Source organism: Hirundo rustica, chromosome 13, assembly GCF_015227805.2.
Source record: "Hirundo rustica isolate bHirRus1 chromosome 13, bHirRus1.pri.v3, whole genome shotgun sequence".
In the NCBI taxonomy this organism is placed as follows: Eukaryota; Metazoa; Chordata; class Aves; order Passeriformes; family Hirundinidae; genus Hirundo; species Hirundo rustica.
In genome coordinates, this window is record NC_053462.1 from 4,942,779 (window position 1) to 4,966,086 (window position 23,308).

The window sequence follows — 23,308 nt, forward strand, 5'->3', positions numbered from 1 at the left end:
GCAAGATCAGTATTGCAGCACTTGTGCAATTGTCAAAGAGCTTTGCCTCTGACATTGAACAATCTCATCAGATGAGTCCTTCAGTTCTTCAGAGGAGTGGCCAGGAAATAAATAGATTTTGTAAAAAGAATCAGCATGTCTCTTCCTCTTTGCAGTAGATGGTAGACAAAATATGTAGGCTGATTTTGTGAGATGGGAAGATGTGTGTCTGCTGAGGGACAGCTCTGACACCAAATAGAAAACATAGCTGGGGTTTTGTTGCCATTTTGACTTCAGAGAGAGAAAACCACACTAGGATCAGTTTCTGCTTGCTGGATGCCATGCTAATGAACATATTCATCCTTTCTGAAATTAAAACCCACTAATTGTACACAATGTTGTGTTACCTGCTCTTATCAATAGTTTATATATATATATATATATATATATAATTCTACATAAGATAAAATTTCTAGGGGCTTGATAGGATCCTTTTTGAGATATGGATTTTTCATGCAATTTTGTTGGGTTTTATTTCAGTAACACAAAGAAATTGCATATTTTCAGAATGTACTTGATAATGAAAATTCACCTTATATTTCCAGCAGTTTGACTGAAAGCTGCGTTGCCTTTTATCCAGACAGCACAGTAAAAACTGTTCTGAAAGTCTGCAGTTTATTTATTTGTACAATAAGCAAACAATACAAAAATCTTTACTGCAAGAGCTACCTCAGCAGAAGATTATGCTTGAAAATCCAAAGACTAAGAAATTAGGAAGTGATAAAAGAAAATTTAGATTTGTAGCTCAGTGTCTTATGTTTACTTATTACAATGCAGCCTTGTAATAATGTCACTTATTAGGTCTCAATTTCAAGGTTATATCTTGAGCATTTCTGACTTATCGGAGAAGTGTGACCCCAGAAGATTTTTCAAAATAGAACAGTGTTTTTAAAGATTTACTGACTTTGTTCATCAGTTCCATATCAGCAGATGTGGGGGTTTTTTGTATTGCAGATTCTCTTTGAAAGTTTTTCCTGATACTGGTTTCAGCTGGAAGGCCCTTCACAAACTTGTTGGGGTAATTTTAGTAAAGGTTTCTGTGAGGTCAGAGATCTGTGACAGCTCACAGCCCACCCACACAAGTGTGAGGGGTGATATTCTACAGTTTAGAGAGCTCTGTATTTATAGCTGGGATATCTTCTAGTCAGCCCTTTATGAATGAAAAGGAAATTTGTCTTCCTATGAGATGCACCTAATTACTTCCAGACAAAGAAAATGTCTTAAGCTAAAAACCTTTTGCCATGCCTGACCGTCCACAGGCTAGAACAGGCAAGGTGAACGTGTAACTCCATTTAATGGTGTCCTCAGCTGTCAGTGTGCAAACTGCCAGTGAACACTTGGGAATGGCAAAGGATGGCAGTGACCGTCAGATGTGACTACCAGGGTTCCTGTCCTGACTGCCCAAACCTCCTGTACAGTCATGTGGAATCCTGCTGGCTGCTTGCAGCACTGATGTGGGACTTTACTGAGCTGTAAAAGTGTCTTTTTAAAGACTAAGGGCTCATTTATTTTTTTGAAAGTGGGTTTCCAGTACTGTAGGAATACTGATTTGCCTATGTGTGAGATAACTGAAATTTCTACAATCTCTTCTTATAGGACAAGCTTTGCAAAAATAAAAATTAACAATTTACTTTATTGAGGGGGAGGGAAAGGGTAAGAGGAGATTTAATTGTTGCCTAAAATCACCACAACAGAGAAGACTAATGATAGTAGGCACATCTTTTTAAGCGTAGACATGGTATAATTAGCTCCATGACTTAGAAAATGGGGCTAGATAAAACAGAATGGAAGCAGATGACCAAGTTTTCAGTGGCAAGTGTAATTAACCATCTGGAATCTGAGGGGTTTTCCACCAGCTGAAGTCTTTTAATCAGTGCTGGTTGTCTTCCTAAAATCAATGTTGTAGCTTAAATGAATAGAATTATAGAAGTATTATTGTTGGGAAAGACCTCCAAATTAATCAAGTCCATCCTTTGACCAAACACCACCACGCTCACTAATTCTATTGTGGAGTGCCACACCTACTCATTTTCTGAACTCTTGCAGGGATGGTGACTCCACCACTCCTCTGGGGAGCCTCTTCCAATGCTGAACCACTCTTTCAGTGAAGAAATTCTTCCTCAAGTCCAACCTGCACCTCCACTGGCAGAACTTGAAGCCATTTCCCTTTGTCCTGTTGATTGTTACTTGACAGAAGAGGCCGACTTGCTCCAGCACCTCAGTGTCCTTCTCGTGACACTCCCACCCAACTTGGTGCCATTTGCAGCTGGACTGGCCCCAAACCTGAGTCACCTCTTGTGACTGACCAACCAGATTTGACTCCATTCTAATGGAAGTCATGGACTTCATACAAAGATGACAGAATTCATTTCTTTGGTTTGTCTTATGCAAGAGCTAGGCAGCCAGAGACCCTGAATTACACTACTGTCCTCTAAATTACTACTTTGACTTCAATTTCGTTCTCAAATTTATGAGGATTAAATGCCAATTTTTAAAATGATGTATTTGGAACAAATTTAATTGGTCAAAACTCTAGTTTTAAAAATGTTCTGTTTATTTTTTTCCCCTTGTTCATTACAAAACTCTAGTGAACCTTTATTAATAATTTTCCTTAAAAAGTTATATCTTTGTATTTCTAGTAAATGACAGAATCTACTCAGTTTTGAGAAAAATGCAGTGAAAGGGGAGGAAAAAACCCCAGTAAACACTTTTCTGTTGTCTTTTTAGATGTCCAGGATGTTGGACAGCTAAACAATTAATATTTCAGTTTACTCTTGATATGAGTCCAGCTGTAAGTTTAATTGTTCTGGTATATATTTGGTGAAATTTCAAAATAACAATTCATTGTTCGTTCAGGTTAAAAAAGCAATGTTTGCCCAAGTTTTCAGAGTGGGTTGACTGCAGTTCCCTGCTTACGATTTTTTGTATTAGAGATCTTGACAACTGAAAGAACAGTTTTGCTGTTCTCTGGAAACTTAGTATTCCTGTGGTCATTGCACTTAATGGGAAAATTAAGAGAAAAGCTTTCTCAGTGTACACATCATTCTGTGTGCCTAATTGGATGAGAGGGGAAACTTGTGGATGTTCTTTTCAGAGGAAGTGTCTTATGGCATGAGTTTGTTCACGCTGTAAATCATCAAGGCAGCCCATGGGCAGAAAAGCCTCTTGCAGGACAATGACAATGCTTACAGTGACCACTGTAAGCCTCTTGCAGGGCAGTGTGCAGCCTTCTGCTGTGTGCAGCTCTGTAATTGTTGACCCCTTTTCTTCTTCATATTTGCACGGCAATGTGGTGAATGTTTCTCAACTTGCATTTTTCACCTTTTTTTTTCAACGTGGCCAATTATGGCTGCAATTGAAGAAAACCCAAGAAAGAAGAAAAATTCTTCCCCCTTCTGTATATGGGAAAAAAAAAAAAAAAAGAAAGTACATGGGAATATGCTAATGCATGCTTCCTTTATTTATACACGCTTGTAAATATACTTGCTTTTTCTAAGAGCTCATTCTTGACATAAACCTGGACACACTGGAAAAATATACAAGTTCCCTATCATGCAGCTGATCTGTGTCCATTACGTATTTTGTACCTTGCTGCCATCTGTCCACTGGCACACTGCATGGATAGAGTAATAGGGGAAAATTCCAGTTAACTATGAGCAGCATACAACAGATATTGGTGGTTTTCTGATCCGTGGAACAGCATCAAGTGCTCCTTGACTTCTTAAAGACTTCCTAAAAATCTTTTGACCTTTGCTTCATGTGATATTGTATTAGTTCTAAAATATGTTGCAATAACTAAGCATTGTTTTAAACTGAATTTAAGAAATCTAGACTTAAATTTTGAGAAAATAATATAAATATGTGAAGAATGTATTACTTTATATAGAGAGAGTATGTACATTATGCTAATTATCTGGTTTTCTACACTAGTGCGAGGGTTCATTGCTGAAAACCTCACTCCAGCAGGACTCTTCCATAGGAAACCTTATGTGCTTACAATCAGCCAGAAAATTGCACATTATCTGCAATTTTCAGTAACCTGCTCCACGTGACCTGTCCAAGTCAGGTAGCACTGCAGCATTTTTGGATGGGAGTGCTTATAGCCCTCAACTGGGTCTGACAAGTGCCTGCAAGGTCAAGAGAAGCATTGCTCAGGTAGATTTTGAGTCTGCAAGCTGTTCCATTTGGCTCCAATTGTCTGTGCATTTGGAATAGTCCATGGGGGACAGGATTACCAATGGAGTAAATCCTGGCCCTCTCCAAGTACAAATTTCTGTGTTATTACTTTTGCTATCTGCATTCATTCAGGGACAAATGTCTTCATTGAGCTTCTAGACAGTTCTCTGTTATTTTGTATGGAAATATTTTGCAGACCTGTGTTAGGAAAGCAAATTGAGACAGGAAATGTAGATAAAACCATGAGGGTGTGTGTGCCGGGGTGGGTTGTAAAAGCCCTGCTTAGACAGCTGCTCTGGTGGAAGTCCCTAAGAATTTACACAAATTCAGTAAAAATCTTGTTTCAGGTTATAGTTTAAAAGGTTTTTTTTCTGGTCCTTTGGAGATGTTAAGTTATTTTAGGGAAGAACTGGTTGCAGTTTAGTTCGGTTTCTCCCCAGACATCTCTTCAATGTTTGTTCCTTAGATAACATCCCTCTGTTCAGGTCACAACACAGGGAATCAGTGGTTCAGTGTCTTTGGCTAATACATATAATGTTTGTTTTGTCCCTGTAAGCAGGTCATAGAATTGAAATTATTATTTCTTCTTGATGTCTCAGATGGAACATGCAGTTACAAAAGCAGAATTTTGTTTTTACTGTAAGGTGGTAGGGCTTTTCCCCTTCTCCCTCAAGAATTGCTTTCCTGTGGTTGGGAAATGTTTTTATAAGGGAAATGAGTAATCTGAATAGGGAGCTCACCCTGTCTTGGAATATTGGTCAATAACTGCTTCAGCAGTAAAATAACATTTAGCTAGAGTGAAAATTTCCAAAGGATCTGGAGAATATTAACAGCCTTGCATTATTTATTCTTGAGGATGAAGCTATAGAGAAAAGGTGGTTTTATTTTCTTCTCTTGGTAAGCACACACAAAAGCTTCTAAATTTTAGGGAAATTAAAACCAATAAATTAGCATTATAATAGAGTGAAATTTTCCATCTGTGTTCTGAAGATTTTGATATCCCTAGAATGATAATTCTTCCCTCCTGAGGCCTGTGTCAGAATGACCAGTTCTTAGAAGTTCAGCCTCTACCAAAGAGGGGCATTCTGTCCTGCTCCAGTGATTTGTTCTCTGGGCTTCTGTGGCTTTCTGTGTCTGGAACTTGTGTGAGGCTGGTTCTTGTCTGGGTTCCTTGTGAGGCCTTTGGAGGATTGCCTGGGAATTCCTGTAGTGACTCCAATCAAGCCATGGGACATTCAGTTGGAGTCACAGTTCCTCTAGAGATGCAGAGAAATTCTCGATGTGTATCCAGCTCAGATGTAACACAGATGTACAGGAGGAGAGATTTGCACATGGCAGAGATATCCAGTTTGCCTGAGACAGAGAGCTTGGTGTCCTGTCTGACCTAAAAACTCAGTTTAACTGTTTTCTGACAGGAAAATCATAAATGGCAATGGAAGGTGCAATTAAAGCTTTCTTCCCATATTCATTTTCCAGTTCATCAGCCTTGGGAGAACCTAAGTAGAGATAATGGGGGTAGGGAAGGGACAACACTGCAGTAGGAGCAGGTGGACCAAGCCAGTCTTCACCCTGTTACGTGAGTAATTGCAGAGCTATGACTTAGAGGTGGCAAAATGTGGATGTCGATCTAGAATCGTCTTTTATCTGGAGAAACCTCCACAGATTCTTGAGAAGCACAGTGCTTCTCTGAATCTGGGTCTGCCCTGAGCAGCACCAGCCATCAAGAAAATCTGGCTACCCTATATTCAAAGTGTATCTCAGCTGGCTCTTTACTGAAGTTATTTATGACTTTTGTAAATGCTATTGCAAAAATGATCTACAGCATGTCCTCACGTCTGCTTGAGCATTAATTAGTTTATTGTTTTACATAGTATATTAAAAGCTTTTCTGTTCCATTTAAAGTTTGAACTGTAATTCAATCCTTAGGATGCCCCACATGTAAGGCAGAGTTACAGAGGAGGAGGTTAGGATGTGGTGTCCCTTTCCTGCTGTGTTGCTGCCTTGTCATATTATCTGTTTGACATCTTTCGTAGATGAGTGTCTGAAAAGAGAGGGAAATATGACAGAGATTTTGTTTTCTCATCTTCTGTATTAGGCATCTCAGTCTCCTCTTATGGTGGGTTTTTCTGTTTCAGTTTGTGCCTCAGCGGGAAATATTCCAATTAACTTATGTCACAGATGTACCTTGTTGAAGATCTGGGCTCATTTTTCCAGGCACTGCTACAGTTCTGTTACGTGGAAGTTTTTTTAAAGCAGCAATGCCCTCTCTTTTTGCAATTTAGTATAATAACGCTGTAACTCTGCAGTACTTGAACTCTGTTTATGGTCAGTTGCACTGTTTGGTCTCCAGCCTATTGCTGATCCCTTCCGGCTGTAACCCCCATTGTATTTTCTGACTGCTAAAATTTGGGCCGGTTTCCTCCTGTGCTGCCCAGTGTCCTTCCAGTCAGTGACACAGTTGCTCAGTTGGAGATTTAGGTAGGCACAGTTCCGTTCATGACCTGAACAGATTTTTATTTCTGCAGGATGACAGTCCTTCTATTGAACGTTGGCCTGTGTGCAGGCTGGATGCATTTTTGTTTTATTCGTAAGTAAAGATGCTCTGCCAGTATCACTATGGAACATCTTGATTTTTTTCTGGAGGAATGGCATATTTTGCTGAGATTTACAAATTGTATTTGAGTTGCTGTATATGTGATTCTTCATTAGCCAGATGATGATATAAAGTGTTAGTCTTTTAACCAATAAAAGGATTCTTTTTATTTCAATGAAAGGTAGGGTTGGTGAAACTTTGCCAGGTCGACCTTGGAAATGTTTTGTCCTTGAGCAGCATTCAGTCATTTGTAGTCAGGGTGAAGATACTTTTTTCCTATAGACTACGGTATTATCTATATTATGAGGCAATAGTGGTTTTATATTGCACTTTCTGTTCTTTCTAAGCAGTCCATAACTCATCATTCTTCAACTGTCTTGCTCAAAATACGCATTTCAGACAAAATACAGTCTAACAAACAAGTGTAAAAAGAGGTTAAATACTTACCTTTAAAGGTAATAGTAATCATCATACTCAGTTTAGTTTCTGATAGATTTCTGCTGTTGGCCAAGCTGTTATGTTGAAAAGTTGAGCTTCCTTACGTTACATGTTACTTACATCTTGTCACTGTGTTTGAATCACTTTGATCTGTAGATCTATCGAGGATTTTGTTCTTTACTTTGACCTTTGTGCAGCAGTTCAGAGCTCTTTACTTCGTCTAACACTGAGTGTATTTTGAAATGTTGTCTTTAGTTATTTGCCAGACTTCATGTGTACAGTCTCAGGTGCTTCAGAAGTGCTTCTGTAAATGCCTGGTTCCCCTGATAGTAATTACACACATTGTGGATGCAGCTGGCAAAGGAACAAACCCGAGTGGGCTGGAGTTCAAGACACCTGGCAGTGTTACCTTGCTCCCGGTGCCAGTGGGACGTGTGACACCTGACCCGCTGTGAGGAGTGGGGGAAGCTGTCACAGACCCTGCCTTTTGTCACTTCCACTCTGTCCCTGTGTATGTGTGTGTGTCCTGTCTGCAGAAAACCCTCTGAGGAGTTTCTCAACATATTACAGGTTAAATAAAGGCACAAAATCAATCCTTCTGGAAGGCTTGGGAAGTGAAATGGAACATAATCACCTTACAGTCATTTTAGGGATTATTGTAATTTTTTTCTCATTGCATTTTGTCGTGTACTGCTTCATGCATGGGATATGCACTAGCAAGAGCTACTTGTCTTCTGTTGTAATTTACCTTCTTTCTGCTAGAGGGGGAAGAATAGATAGATGATAACTTTACAGGGATAATATGGAATGTCCTCTAGAAAATTTCATGCTTGTTTCTGCCACATGTGGTGCCTTAACACACACAATAATTTAAAAACAGAGACAAGCAAGCTACTGAACCATGAATGGAGTACTACCTAAGATTCTTTTTAAATTAACGCCTCTTAATTTTTGATAGAAATTATTAAAGCAAGGGCCACTTGTTATAAACAAATTCCCATCCCCCACCATAAAAATGCTGAATGTCTTTCTCTTTCTTCTGCTAAAACATCTGGGGCTCCATGAAATCAGCCTGTGGAGAAATTAAATTAAATGTTACGTTTCTGTGTTGTCAGATGTCTGTCAGCTGCTAGTAAGAAGAATATTAAATAAATCCTTTAGGCTCTAACTGCATGGCTTACCATAGGGTTAGGGATAAATGTGTTTCAAGTTCTCTGTTTTAAACTGACAGCTTCTCCCAAATGGGAAAAAAAAAAAGGTGGTGGTGATGTTAGTGAAGAGATCTATGTTATCTAGAGAAAAAAAAGTATGTATATTTCTATCTGTATTAATATATCCATAATACACAGGCATAGAGACAACATAGATGCTGTATAGATGTAATCTACCTATATATTGCATATGGATTCTGTAAATATGGGATATCGATATACATTTTAATGTGTGAATAACATTTTCTTTCTGTCCATAAAAACTCACTTGTATTTTTTGTCTTTATAATGCCTATATTCTAATGCATTTGACTTCTAGTATAGTAAAATATTTGCTCATTTCTTTGCATGTTACTTGGTAAGCTGCTCAAAAATTAGAGCAGATGTTGGGGGGATTGTGTTCCTTTCTAATAATGGGTAGGACAGTTGGCAAATTAAAAACAATTCTAGGGATTGAAGTAGGCAGTTCACCTACAGAGAATCATATTTTTCTTATTGTCTACATTTCGTAAGGAAAATATGGAAATAATTTCTCTGACTTCAGCTGAAGAATATATGAAGGGGATAACATAAGAAGTCTGTGATAATCTTATGCACACAACTCTCTAATGTGACATTTAATTTTTTCAGTCTACGGCAAGATTACATTTCTTGTAGTTTGCACAAGGTGCTCCATAATGTCTTCCTTAAACCTTGCAAAAGACCTAATTCAGTGAAAAAGTTAAAACAAAAATCATTTTCACTTTATTAGTTTCTCCTAGTGGTTTAAAACATGGAAGAAGAAGTGGAGATTGGGGGATTGTTTGCTTAATGGGTTGGTTGTTTTGATGGTGGATATTTTTTCATCTTTATTAGATGAGTTTTGATCCCAAATACTGTGCAGATATGTGTTTGTGTGCTACACAGCAGAGCAGATCCAAGAAAATTCTTAGTAGGAAAATTTACAAAATGTACTCTGTGTTTGCTGGTAGGCTTCAGTAACAGATCACATTTGTTGCTAAGCTTTAGAGTATTTTCCATGTGTAAATATATTTTCTTTAATGTATTCCGGCCTAGATGTCGTGTCTCAGATGAGAGAATTAATTAGATGGGGAATTCCAGGGCTGGATTATGTCAATGGCAAGCAAATCGACTTCTCTTCAGTTGATGTTAAGTTCTTTTTAAGATTAGCATAATTAGTCTTATTTTACAGGCGTAGAAACGGATTGGGAAAAGCGGAGTTACTGGCATGGGTTCGTAGGAGCCTTTTGGAGCACATCTGGGGCCGTGCAAAGGAGGATGCTGGCAGCAGCGAGCTGGAACTGCAGCGTGGCTGTGTGTGGGTGCCAGTGAAACATCTCCCTTGCCATGGGACAGACAGACGGGCTTCAGACCCTTTGCAGGTCAGCTCTGTGTGGCTGTGCTTAACATCAGGCTGTTGCCAAAACAGCGTGGGCTCCACACTGGGAATTCATGGCCCGTTTAGATGGGCTTAGATGTGCCTGAGATTTCTCCTTCCCCTCTTCCCACTTTCTCAAGCCAAGTTTTGATGTTGTCCTCAACAGCTGGAAACATTGAGGAAAAGAGTGAGGAGAGGCATTTGAGGCAAGTGTTGTTTTTGTGTCCCGTTGAAATGCAAGTGGCTCTTAATGTGTGAGGATGTACAAGCAGGAGGAAAAGAAGAGAGGAATATGTGAGCAGAGGTGAAGAGCTGTCATTGCTCTCCACTACTGAATAGGCAGAGTAGGCTGATGTCATTGTGACCATAGGAACAAAAAAGCCCCAGAGAGACGCTAGGCTTGATTACATCAGTTCATAAAATGGGCTTTGCTTTCCTCTTTGCACTACCAGCTTTGATGCAAACGCTGATGTAATGCAAAAAGTTAGTAAAAGTGCAAAACAACCATGTTGTAATTTTATTAGCTTCAGAGAGGATTGTTATTGAAGGGATGGTGATTGTGCCACTCATTTCAGTAAGTACCTTTTATAACTGTTGACTAGATGACATTCAGCTGAACTGGCAGAGACACATTTTCATCCTTCGATGCCGTTTCTAACACAATCCGTAGTTGAAATGGAAACTTTTGCTTCTTCATCTTCTTTTACACACACAGGAACTCGAATAGAGAAGAATGGAAGTCCTGCATTATTTTAATGCATTGAAATACGCAAATATTTTTCCTTTTTTTGTTGTTGAACTTCCTGCTTATTCTGCCAATACATATGAGAATTTGAATGGGTCCTACTAAGAGCTCTTATTGAGGCAGGGTTCCACCTTGCTGCAGTGGGGGCTTGGGCTCAGTTAGAACACCTAGACTGGCCAGCATTGAAATATCTGCCTTTGCAACTTGTTTCAGTTACACGGGTAAATAAGGCTCTGCACCCTTGCCGAGCTATTTGCAAAATGAGAGCTTTAATGTGTTTTGATGCAGCTTAATGATACACAAACACATAGATATTGTAATGAACTTATCTCGGGGTTTAGTAAACACGTGGTTGTATGGCAGAACTCTTTACTGTCTTTAAGTGTAGCTGTCAGTGTAAAATTGCTTATTCTGTACATCACATCTGAATTTCATCCTTTACCAGCATGGTTTGAGAAATGTTTAGAATGTGTTTTTCACAGGGACTGAGAAGATGTGTACTGGGGAATGCCCTTAATAAGAGGAAACCATTAATGGTGTTGTGAAAATAATATTGATTTAGCACATGAGAAATAAATGTAACTGTTCTATTTAGCATAATAAAAAATGTGGAGGAGGAGGAGGGGAATTTTTGGAGGGGAACTTAGCATTGTGAAGAAGTGAGTGCATCCTGGGTCATTTTGCCAATGAAACTCTATAACCATGTAAGCATAAAATATCAGCTTGGAGCACTTAATATAAAATGTTTGGCATTTCTCCTTTAAAATTCTGTCTTGCCTGCTTTTGAAAAAGTAGACTTACGCAGTTTAAAATTTTGTTTCTTATGCTATAAAAATAGTTAAGGACTTTGTTAATATACTAAAATCATCAGACAGTTCTGTTGTTTACAAGAGAAAATATATTTTTTACGCATTTCATTCTCATATTAGGAAAAACCCCACATCTGCCCACAAAATTTATGATTTTCCAAAGGCTATAGGAAAATTATATTTAAAAAAAAAAAAAAGGGAGGAGGGGTGAGAAGCAAGCATTCAAATTTCCATGGAGGCTCTGTGTTTATGTAAAGTACAGCAGCTGCACTGCAAATTCCCCTCTCTGGATGACCTCAGTTCTGAACAAGACAGACTGTTCTGGGTGCAGGTGTGATTACTGAATTATTTGTTCTGTTTTAGTGTCAGTCAGTTACAGAGCAGTATTATGGGTAAAATTTGTATCCACTGAATAAAGTGAATTCGTAGATTTTGTATTCCACAGTTCACTATGTGCCTTCCTGCTATTGCAGAAATAGTTTATTTTATTCTCTTGAATTGCATTAGTTAAATAAGACAGACAAGAGGAAGTGACTCCAGCAACAACCTCTGAATACATCAGGCAGGCAGAAATGCAGGATTGCACTGAAGATGGTGCTGGACATAAAAGACAGTTTTGACAGCTGAATTAGAATTTTTTTTTTTTTAAGAGGTTTGTATATGTTGTTGGAATTGAGAATTTTAAGTTTCTTCTCCATGCTTCTTGAGAAATAGAGCTGTGAGAAATGCTCACTCTTGACACATGCATCCAGTCAGTTTTGGTTTGAATGTGATTATTCTTATGAACCTGCCAGCAGTTTTCCAACCTACCTTAGATCACATGGGTCTTTGCCAGGTGTCTGTACTTATTTATGTTCTGTGTGTCTTTTATCTCTTACCAGTTTATGCAGTTTTATGGGAAAATCCTTTTCTTTCATTAGTGTTTGGTGTAGACGGCAGAGAGCAGGACTGATGTACTGAATCGTGGCTGCTTTTCTCACATTTGTCTCCAAGCAGACAGGTGCAGTCAGACCAGGGAACCTGGGTTCCTGAACACCTGATGTGCAGCATCTCAGCTTTCCAGCATCTTGGGACAATCAGCACAGATCTAGAACCCCCAAAGGAGAGTCCTTGTAGAAAGATGGGTGTAGTTTTTTCCAAATAATGAGCAAATTCAGTCCCTGCTTTGGCAACCATTTAAGAGAACTATTCACTGTAAGTTGTGTGACTTCAGCAGCCAAGGTGAACTTGCACTTCTAGGAGGTTCTCCCTTTTATTGCTGACAGGGCAATAACAGGACATGGCATTTCAGGTGAGTGGGAGTCCTGTAAGGGTTAAGGAGTTATGGCAGTGGTGTCTTTATGTATCCACTGTTCTGATCCTTCTCTCTTCAAACGTGGTCCTGACAGGACTGGCTTTGTGTGAGGCACAGAGCATTAGTACGGAAATGTATGTGAGAACTTGGAAACTTTTTTTTTAAAGGAAAGGGGATTAAGATTCCTATGCAAAAAACAATGTGTTCATAAATACTTTTGTGTTGTGTTTAATGAGCTTGCCATTATGCTGTGTGCTTTAAGTAAAAAATAGATGGAAAATGGAAGGACATTTGCTGAGACTGATTTTAAATACCGATCTTGTTTCTGATCCAGTGCAGTTTCTTTAAATGACCTGACTCTAATTGAAGACATATAGGGAAACAGATCAGATATCTCTGAGGATTAACAAGGGTTTTAGGTGAGTAGTGAATGATAAACAGGTCAAAAGAATGTATAATCCAGTGCACTCATATTATAGCATGATTGTCTTAAGCATGAGAATTGCCCATTTTTCTTTTAAACCATCTGAAGCAGATAGATCTTCCTCATGAAATCAGTAATGCAGTCATGGTAGGACTTGGAAACACATCAACATTTCTAATGGTGGGAAGTAGTGGAAGAGGGATTTGGCAGGGTCAAGGACAGCTCGAACAACAGCCACTGCAGTTGGAGTGGGGAGTGGTGAGACACTGTGGTAAACAGCTGGGATTTCTCTGAGTCATTCACTCTCCGTTCCCACCTCATCGCTCTGTCTACCTGTGTGGGTGGCCAGGTACATTTCTAGGCAAGGAAGTCATTAAAATTGATGTCACATCTTACAGTAGCGTTAGGGGGGAGAGGGGACAGGATTGCACCTTTTTCTTACCTGCTTTGGAGCTTTTTTGCTCTCACCTGTGTGTTGTATGTGTCCATCAGTAAAAAGGGCAGTGGAGCAACACAGAGAGAGCCAATTACTATCCCTCAGGAGGATACCAGAGCTTGTACCTTTAGTCTCACCTGTCTGTGGCATGCCAGGCACCAGGCTGCACATCCCTACCAAGGTGCAGGAATGGTCTTTTACAGAAACAGAACTGTGAATATCTTTGTATTATTGTCTTCATTTGCCACCTGCTTTCTGGGGGGTGGATGGTGGTTTTAGGTCAATAGCAGTTGGTCTGATCAAGGATATAAAGGTTAGGGGTGATACAATTAGGGACACGTTCAGCAGGTAGTATGGCTTGTGCTTGAATCAATCCTGCCTCCTGCTGAGAAAAACTGGAGCGGTGATAAAGTATCAAGGCTGGGTGTCTTGGAGCTTGATGAAGGTCACAAGTCAGAGTTCATGGTGTGCTCACTGTCCTGCACTAAAAACTTGTCTGTTAACACCAGGGTTGGACATTCTGCTTCAGAAAAGGCACCTCCACGTAGAAACTTAAGGCAAGGTTGCTGCTTCAGGAAGCTGCAGTAACCTGGAACAGTATTTTGTGTATGTGTTCTTTTGTTACAAGGTGTAAATTAGAGCAGAGAGTCATCCTACTTCTTTTAACAATAAAATCTGACACACCTAAGACCAGGAAGGCCAGCTGGAAGAAGTTATTGAAACTCTCCAGTAAGTGAGGTAGCGCCATGCAGCATTCAAACAACTTACATATAACTTGAGTCAATAAGAATTGTTTCTATATGAACTTTGAACTTGTTTGCATGTTTTTCATTTGTTCTTTCAGGTAAGACAGTGAAGTCTTTAAGTGCTCCAGAAGAAGAGGGTTTGGAAAGAAAATGTCTCTGCCAAAAAAGTATCAGGTAACACTGGTAACGGGGAAGCTTCTTAATTTTTAAAACATTTATTTAAACCAGTCTCGATGAACTGAGTTACACCTGAATTTGAAGTTACAGGTTTAGAGGAAGAAAATCTTGAGCTCTTAGTCACTGAAACCAGAGAAGTGCCTGCTTTTAGTTTTTATGTAAAGTGCTACTGCTTTTGATATGCAAATGGTGCACTGTACTCTGTAACCTCAGTCTTCTAGAGAGCAAAAGGAAGGGCAGAGAAAAATGTGTGCGGTGCAGGAATTCAAATGATATGAAGAAAAGATAACTAAATGCAGTCCTAAATTCCAGTAAAGCACAAAGAGATCAAATCAGCTTGGATTCTGAGGGCAAGGATTGCCCTGTGTTGTAAGGGACATTTGATAATTCCTGCGTGCCATGAGTATAAAAGGTAACTGAGATGACTGAATGTTAAAGTAGCTGGAGCAAGCAGTAATAGAACTGAGTGGGTTGTAGCCGAGTGACAGCTCATCATATAATCATCATGTTTTCCACTTAGAGCATCTCTGAAAAACAAGAAAGATGGTTTCATTCTTTTTGGTTTTCCTCTAAAAAGAGGTTTTGAGTAATCATTTTTTGGAAGACCTTCATTGACATCTGAGCTATAGGTACCTATTTTGAGTGATAGAAGAGTTATTGCCTGTGGTTCGAAATATATTCTCACACATATACACTCCCCTCATTAAATCATAGGGAGAATTTCCCTTAGTCATTTTTCTTTTTCCTTAATTGCCTTCTCCTGCACGGAGGTCAGGCTGTCTCTGCTGGCATTTCATGGTATAGAAGCAATCACTGAGGAAAGCGCAGATTTGTGCGTGTTTTGGTGTCTTTGATTCTTCCTCCTGCCCACATCTCCCTGCTGAGAATCCTAGATGAGGAAGAAGAATCCGAGATGGGCACAGAGTGGCTGATGACCACCTGAGTGGCTCTTTGAGGGCACCCCCCTGCCCTTCCCATGGCTCAGCTGTACCATGGTGGGGAGCCAGGCCATTGTTTCCCTTCTCCCTCAATCCTCAGCTTCCAGAAGGTGATTGAGGAGAAACAATAGTTCAGAGATTCTATAAAGCAGTAGCAAGTTCCCAGTTTTTACAGGCAGCTCTCACTAACTTCTCAGTCAGGCTTTTTTTTTTTTTTTTTTTTTTTCCCCCAGCATTATCAGGAGAGTGGCAACTGGAAAATGGGTTTACTAGGTGAAATAGGATTTAAAGGAAAATGGGTCTCATGAGATGAAGCTAAAATCAATAGGAGAATGCACTTTGTGCTGTGAATCTTTAGGAATCCATACGTACTGTGTGGTCTGGTTTTGGGTTGGGAGCTTGTCAGGTTTTGTATCCAGAGGTGTGCCTTGTGGTTAATCAAATATGATTCTTTTAAAAGTGAAATTGCATTTATTATTTGTGTAGTGAAGCTGTCCCTGTGAAGTTGATGAAGTGCTGTAAAAATGTCTTGAAGGGTGAAGCTATGGCTTTGTTTTCCTGTGAAGTCAGCAAACCGGGTGGTTGGTGCAGAGTGGAAGAGAACAACTTCAATTGTTTACTTTTGTATTCTTTCAGAAGGGAAAGAACACTACTCTGTTGGTAGCAGTGCACTTCACTGAGTTGCTGAAGTTTGTGCAGCTCTCTAGCAATAGGTTTTCCTTCTGCAGCCCACCTGTAAATTTGCCTGTAAATTGCTTTGCTGGTGGCTTTCAGTTCCTGTTGGGGGGGTTGCATGTGTATAAGATTCAGAAGTAGCTTTTTCTCAGAAATTTAGGGCAGATAAGTTAACTAGAAATCATCAGAAATTAGAAATATATATGTCAAAAGTCATTCATCTTCTGCCACCTAGGAATGATTGAATGATGGACATACATTCTCATTTGAGAATTCTGAGCTTTCAGTGGCTAGGGAAAAAAAAAATAACTTCTTATTTAATAGGGTTTTTAAAATATGAATATGTTCAATAAAGTGTAGGTGTTCACAGTATTGGGGAGGCAGAACCAAGCTTTGTGATCTTGTATTTATTTCTCAGTCATGTTTACAGACCACTCAGACCATCACCAGATGGCCCAAACCAGTGGTGCAGAGAAGGAAGAGGAATCCACCTGTTCTGGCCTTCTGGGTTTTAGCATCACCTTTGAGGCAGTGCAGACCACTTTTGCTGGGGAAGTGCTATAAGGCAGAGAGGTGGAGACTGGGTGGGGGTAACATCCACTCTTGGTTCCATTTTATTTCAGAAGATGAATGTAGGTAATTGATAAACTTGAGAGTTGGGATTTGGTATCTTTCTAGCATGGGCCTGGAAAAGTGCCTTTGCTTTTTGTGATAAAGAACTGTGTAGTGTGCAAGGTCTTAATTAAAAAGTGTTTTCCCTTGTAAAAAGGTGTCTCTAGCTTTTGACCAGTGAAACATTTGCTGTGTTTTCTATGACTGCATGCTTTACTGCAGATGCTGACACATAACCAGACAGCTGCCTCCAAGTGACACATGCTCTGGGAGCTAAAGGGAATGTACAGAAAGCTTCCCAGTGTCTTGGTGATGCTGCTTCTGTCACCAAAACCTTCATGAGTCATCAGAGATTGTCACATTTTGGTTCTGCCATAAACAAAACCCAGGCTGAATTTTGAAAGTATTAATAGCCTTTTAGGAACTTACTGTAAGTGTTTCATGTTCTTTCCAGAAATATTTTCTTGTGATTGTTTCAGTTTGACGCTAGTGCCATTTGTTTTTCTTTCATTTTGGATGAATCATCAAATAGCTAAATGTAGAATTGAATACTTAGGTCAAATTCATTGCTTGTATTGGCAATTACAATTTAATTTAAATCTGTAGTTCACATTTGTAAGAAGCTGTGGCTTTTTCTCTAGCCTCTTCATTGAAAGACACATTTTGTATCTCCATGCCCACTGTGCTGCCATATGAGTTAAACCCAATTAGGATGACACCGATATTCTTTCTCTCATTTCCCTAAGCTCTGTTTTATTACCCAGTGGATGCATGCAAACATCCAGGGATGGTGTTAACAGGAGGCAGAGAAACCACAAGAGACTTTTCTTTGCAGCCCCTTATGTATTACATTTTTCCTTTCAGGTTTTTGCTATCTAGAGAGCGATTTGTTCTATCTTTTAACTCCTGCAGTTGGAACAGCTATTTTTATTGGGCCTTCAGAGAGACCAGGGGGCACTTTGGTGGCCAGTGACACTCTGAGCAGCCCTTCCACGTGTGCTGAGTGTTGGGAGCGTGCAGCAGCTGAGCAGCATGAGAGTGCACCAGGGCAGCAGCGCAGCATTACTGATGCACCACTCGCTCCCAGGGATTTCTGGGTGTGGCTGGAATGTGTGTGTGAAGGAAATGCTGCTGTTGCAAAGGGATCAGATGAACTCACAGATCTTGAGCGCCATTTTTCATCTAGGAGAAATTTTGCATAATTATGTGCGCTTATACAATCTGCATAAACAGTCAAAACACTACAGTGAAACTGAGGTGAAGTGTGGGTAATGTTTCAGTCTAGAAGTTTGAAATAAAGACTTCGGCAAGAATGAAAAACTTATCTGGACAGTCTCTTTAAAATGTCTAAATTTGGCATTTTGGATTGTTTCCTTTAATGCTGAGAATTAAAGGTGTGTTATCTTTAGTCAAAAATGTCAGTAAAATTTTGCACGTGAAAATTCAGTAGAAATCTGTTAAAATGTGCACGTAAGTTCCCAACAGCATGGAGCTGTATCTTCATTTTCTAAATCTTCAATATGTTGGTGTTGTCACCACCACTGGGAAATACTCTGTGTATGAATATGGAGACCATTTAGTTCTTTCTGGTCTGGTTACCATGGCTGTTTTCCCTTTTCAGTGCAGCTCCACAGAATAGTAAACTTAATATTCTAGGTGGCTGACAGGAGTTCACCAGGTGAGTTCAACCCAGCCTGTGGAGCAGGTAGCGTGTAAGGGCTTTAAAAATGTCCAGCAAAGGTGTGGTATGTTCAAATAAATTTGTGCAACAGTATATACTTGAAAAAAGTACAGCTAAGAGAGTGGAAAAGGAAAACAGAAAAGAGTTTGTTAGTCTGTCCTTTTTTGTAAAAGAAATACATTTGACAAATATGTGTATTTTCTTACATAAATATATAATTTGTCTCTTTAATGAGGGAGGAAGTGTAACTAGGAGGGATGTAACTTGAAAGAATTGTGTGAATTCACAATTCATATTCTTAGTATTTAAAATTTATAAGAATGAAAGCCCCAAAAACTTTAGATTATGTTCTAAGACTTTGACTAATGATGCATAGACTTACAGAGAAGCAATATTTAGACAGTGTCGAAGAAAAAATTAAATTGGGTCACAGTATTGCTAAACAGGCTGTAGAAGAAGAGTATGTGCAGGTCATTTTTGCTCTCTTAGTAGGTAAAGCAGATTAAAGCTATATAAATGACAACATGCTCACATATGCAAAACACTTGAGATAAAGCTCATTAAATCACTCTAGTCTATGCTTCATGGTTAATTTAATTAATATTGAGGATTCTTTTATATCAGTATGCAGTGCTTGTTGGTTTGGGGGTTACTGGGTTTTTTTAAATAATATTTTTTGTGAACAAAATGAGTAGTTATCCATCTGCAGATGAATTTTTCGTAAGTAGTAAGGGACTAAATAGATTGGATCTACTAGAATATTTTACTCTGTTCTGCCATTGACAGAACTGGTTAAACTGGTAGAAAACCAGCCTCTAAACTGGATTTTGAGGTGTATTTCCTCTGTTTATCTTAAAGCCAAACAGGAAGGGGGCTGGATTCCTAAGAAGCTGCCATCTGATGTAGATAGCATAGAATTATTTTTTCCATAATAGTGCTACAGAAAAGTATTCCAGGGTCAGAGTGTGTAGTGCATATGATAAGTGGATGCAGAACAGTACATTGGTGTCACTTTTGGAATAAAACAGTAAAACTTGTTCTGCTCTTCTCTCTGTCCTCACAGGCACATGATACTGCAGAGATTCAAAATCAGAAGTAAATCAGCTGGACATTTGCCTCCTGCCTTCTTAAACAGGCAAACTTATTAGAAACAGAAGAAGGGGCCTACCTACCTCATTCCTGTGAGTAGCTATAAACAACCCCTCCACCCCTCAAATCTGCATCTGCCAGGTTGTTGTTTAGGAATGCCGAGCATAAGGATGTGGCCAAGAAAACAAAAAATTGAATTTGTTTTCTTGTTGACAACATTTAATTGGAGCCAACCAAAGAAACCAACTAAAATTATTAACAGGCTACCAGCATGCCTGTTACCTGTGGCTACACAGAGCTGATGGATGATGCATTGTTACTCATTAAATGAACCTTTATCTGTGCTTCCTAAAGCTTGGATGCTGCACAAGTTCCTAAAACCATCCACATCATGCTGTGTTAAGCTGATGCTGCAGTTGATGTGTCACTGCAGAGGCTGGTTGGGGCTTAGTTCTTTGCTTTTGTATTTCTTAGCAGTTCATTCTGTAATGACGTGGTGTAACCACGTGAGGCTCAAACAGGAGATCCCCAGGGTGACCCCTTGGTCAGGGCAGTGACCAGAACAATGTTTGCTGAATAGCTGCTGAATTCACCTGCTCTGACCTGCCTTTTCCTTGCTGGCTCCTCTGTCCTGTCTCCAGGGAGAAGGTGGGTTTGCTGCTGTGGATGCCTGCCTCATTTACTTCACCAAAATGAGTTAAGGCATGCAGGAGAGAAGGGAGACTTTTGCAAGCAGAACCTATCATGGTGAGTCAGATTTTGTCCCTGCTTTTGCTGCAGAGCTTCTCAGTGTACATTGCTTAAACCAAACTGTTCACACAGCTCTCTTCCCTGGAATAGGTTACACATAACCCTTCCTTGGCAGCAGTGCTGGATTGAGAGGTTCTTCCCTACTGCTTTTGCCTCCCCTCCCACGTGAGGTCCACAAAAGTGCTTGAGGGGACCTTCAGCAAATTAAAGCAGCAAATTGAATGGAGCTAAAAAGAATTACTCTACCATGTACACATGAAAAGTATGAGAAACTGTGGTCTGTAGCTTTGATTTGGAACCACAGCATCTGTCTTGAACATTTTACTAAAATTAAGTACATGGGAACTGTATTTTTAATTTGGGTTGTTAAATACCCTCTAAAATCCTTCATAGAGATGAATTCTCCAGTACTACAGATGGAGTGTTCTGTCACTGTTCACTATGATTGTGAAGGAGTCCCAACAGAACTCCTGACAGTCCATAGCACTGCAGCACGGACGTTGTATCTGCCCTGGTATCTTCATTTAATGGATTTGTTTCTAATGTTGAAGCTTAACCTTGGGTTTGAAATTCACTGCAAAGAACTTTCTCAGCAGCAATAGGGAGTAATGAAACATAGTTTGCTATAGAAGCATTGCCCTTCTCCCTCCTCCTCACAATGATAATTCTGTCTCATGTCTTGCCTTCTTTATTGCCTTCATTTCTCCAGGTTTTCTGAGCCTCCCACTTCTGTGTTATCTCAGTTTTCACGTCATCTCAGTGCCTTGTTATGGATGTGCCAGGTCAAGCTTCTGGGCAGAGGCTTCCCCCATACTGCACTCAGATAGGCCAAAGCACTTATGCATCTACAAATGTGACAGTTTTGAATTAATTCAGGATTAATTTAAACAAAAACAAATGCAGTATCTTCTGAAAAATGTTTAATGCTTACTTTCAAGCAAACCTTTGTACCAAATGTGTGTTAGCAGACTGGATTTTGTGTGGATAAGCAAAAAAGCAAAGTTAGAATTCCCAAATCTTTCTTTCCTACCTTCAAGCATGAGTTTCTCCAGTTCCTGTGTTGTTTTGCGAGCACTTTTTTGGTGTGGTTTTTTTTTTTTTTTTTTTTTTTTTTTTTTTTTTTTTTTAGGTTGGTTGGTTGTTGGTTGATTTTTTTTTTTTTTTTTTTTCGTTTCTGACTTCCATAGGTCTCTGCTTGAACATAGATTCTGTTTCTGTCTCTGCTTCAATACAGATTCTTTGTCTCTTCCTTTCAGAAGTGGGGCTTGATGTTCCAAACTCTCTTAAGGCTCTTGAACTATTGCTGAGCTCATCAGTTCTCTCTATAGCTGATGCACAATTTTTTTTCCAAGCTCTACCCTCCCCTGTGCATACTGGATTTTATTTAAGCTTTTGAGGATTAAGTATGGTATTAGTAAAACCTTTGGGATTCTTGCTGAGTATTGTGTAAGTATCCATTTTGATCATGGAGAAGCAGCTGTATCCATGAGCTGAATCTAGAATTTTTCCTTTGGAACCATTGTCACTTTTAGAAGTCCTTGTGAGTTTGGACACTGCATTCAGCATCTGCAAGTCCCTGTCTCTCTACTTGGGTGTCAGACTACTTTGATTTGTCCTTGCCAGATCACCAGCACTGAGCAGATTGCATTGCTCTGTTCTGCTGGGACAAAGTCAATCCATGTTAATGGCTTCTTTAATCTTTTAAAAGTGATTATTTTATTTGGGGCAGTGGCTCCAGCCAATTCCATTCTCTTGCTAGGGATAGTAGTTAAATAGAGATAAGCAGTGCCCGCATAAGACAAGTCAGACACTGATCTTGCCTCATTTTGTGCCTAATTGAACTGAAAAAAAATTCTAAACTTGCTTCTCAGAAGTCGTACCACTGCATGTGGTTTACCTTCTCCAAGCTTGATTTCAGGTAATACTGGTTAGCCCTGTATATACTAATAACTCTTATGTACCTAATCTAAACCAAATTTATCCAATGTATCTTGTTTGTGCAACTGAATTGTCTAATTCTACTATATACAGGGAAAAATTAGAGCAGAACACGCAACCTGCAGACTTGAAGAAAAAGGAAGAAATTCAATTATCTATTATTCCACCTTGCATAATTTTTTTTAATGGTAGAAATCTCTTTTAAGCTATTTCTTGTTTTTGTAAAAATAGATCCTTCTTGGATATTCCTTTTACCTACTTCACAGAACTTAATTTCTCTGTGCCTCCCTCGATGGCCTGCTTTAGATGGCTGAACCTTCAAGTCACAGGTGCTGTTGTGTTGCTGCCTTGAGCTGTGGGAGCCTGCAGGTCCTGCTCAGCTCAGTGCCCACTTGAGCAAGGCTGGCTCGTAAATAAGCCCAAGTATCTCTCACCCTTCCCCCAGTGCCTCCCGGATGCTCCTCCTTTACAAAGGGATTTCCAGGTTCGAATTTGTTTTGCACATCTGCATCAGGCAGCTGCTTTTCCCAGCAGGGCTGGTGACAGCATCACCCAAAGCACAACAAACTCCTGCCTATGAGTTGTTAGGAAACTGCCTTCTTTGGGATGTAGGCCACGTCCCAGAACTTTCCCGTAGTGAGGAGGTGGGTATCACTTTTAATTTTCTGATGCAGTTACTATAGCTTGTAGTCAGAGTGCTAAGACACAAATGTTATTCCATTTTATTTAAGTGCCATCTTGGTTGTTGCTGTGGTAGTATTTTTACAGAAGTTGGCTTATTATAGAGCAGTGGCATTTGGTTTTGCAAGTAACTGGGACACATTACCTGCCACTACAGGCAGCTTACTCTTGAATTCATCATTTGGCAGTTACTGTTCATTTTAGGCTGATTTAAGATGATGAACCATTTGATTATGGTCTGAATTTCAATATTGAATTTGTCCTAGGAATCCTCATTAAGATAAAATTAATAAAGACTAACTGCTGCATTAGGATACTTGGGCAGCTCTGGCTAATGTGGGTGGAAGTAGAACTGTATTGTAATTACAGGCAATGCTCTGTCATTCTGAGATTTAATTTCTAGTTGGATTGGTTATTTAATAACTGTCTATTATCAGACAATTATATTACATAATAGCAACAATATTGTTATGGCATG

At 39.5% G+C, this 23,308-nt stretch overlaps 1 protein-coding gene across 4 annotated transcripts in view; it reads left to right on the forward strand.

Annotated features, from left to right (window-relative positions):
- Window positions 1–23,308, forward strand: part of OTUD7A (OTU deubiquitinase 7A) — a 121,253-nt gene that overhangs the window by 44,841 nt on the left and 53,104 nt on the right. For all 4 annotated transcript variants that reach the window (XM_040077180.2, XM_040077179.1, XM_040077178.2 and 1 more), the window contains 3 exons: window positions 14,388–14,463; window positions 19,436–19,553; window positions 20,103–20,208. The gene's annotated coding sequence lies outside the window, so the exon portion shown is untranslated. The remainder of the gene's footprint in view (window positions 1–14,387; window positions 14,464–19,435; window positions 19,554–20,102; window positions 20,209–23,308) is intronic.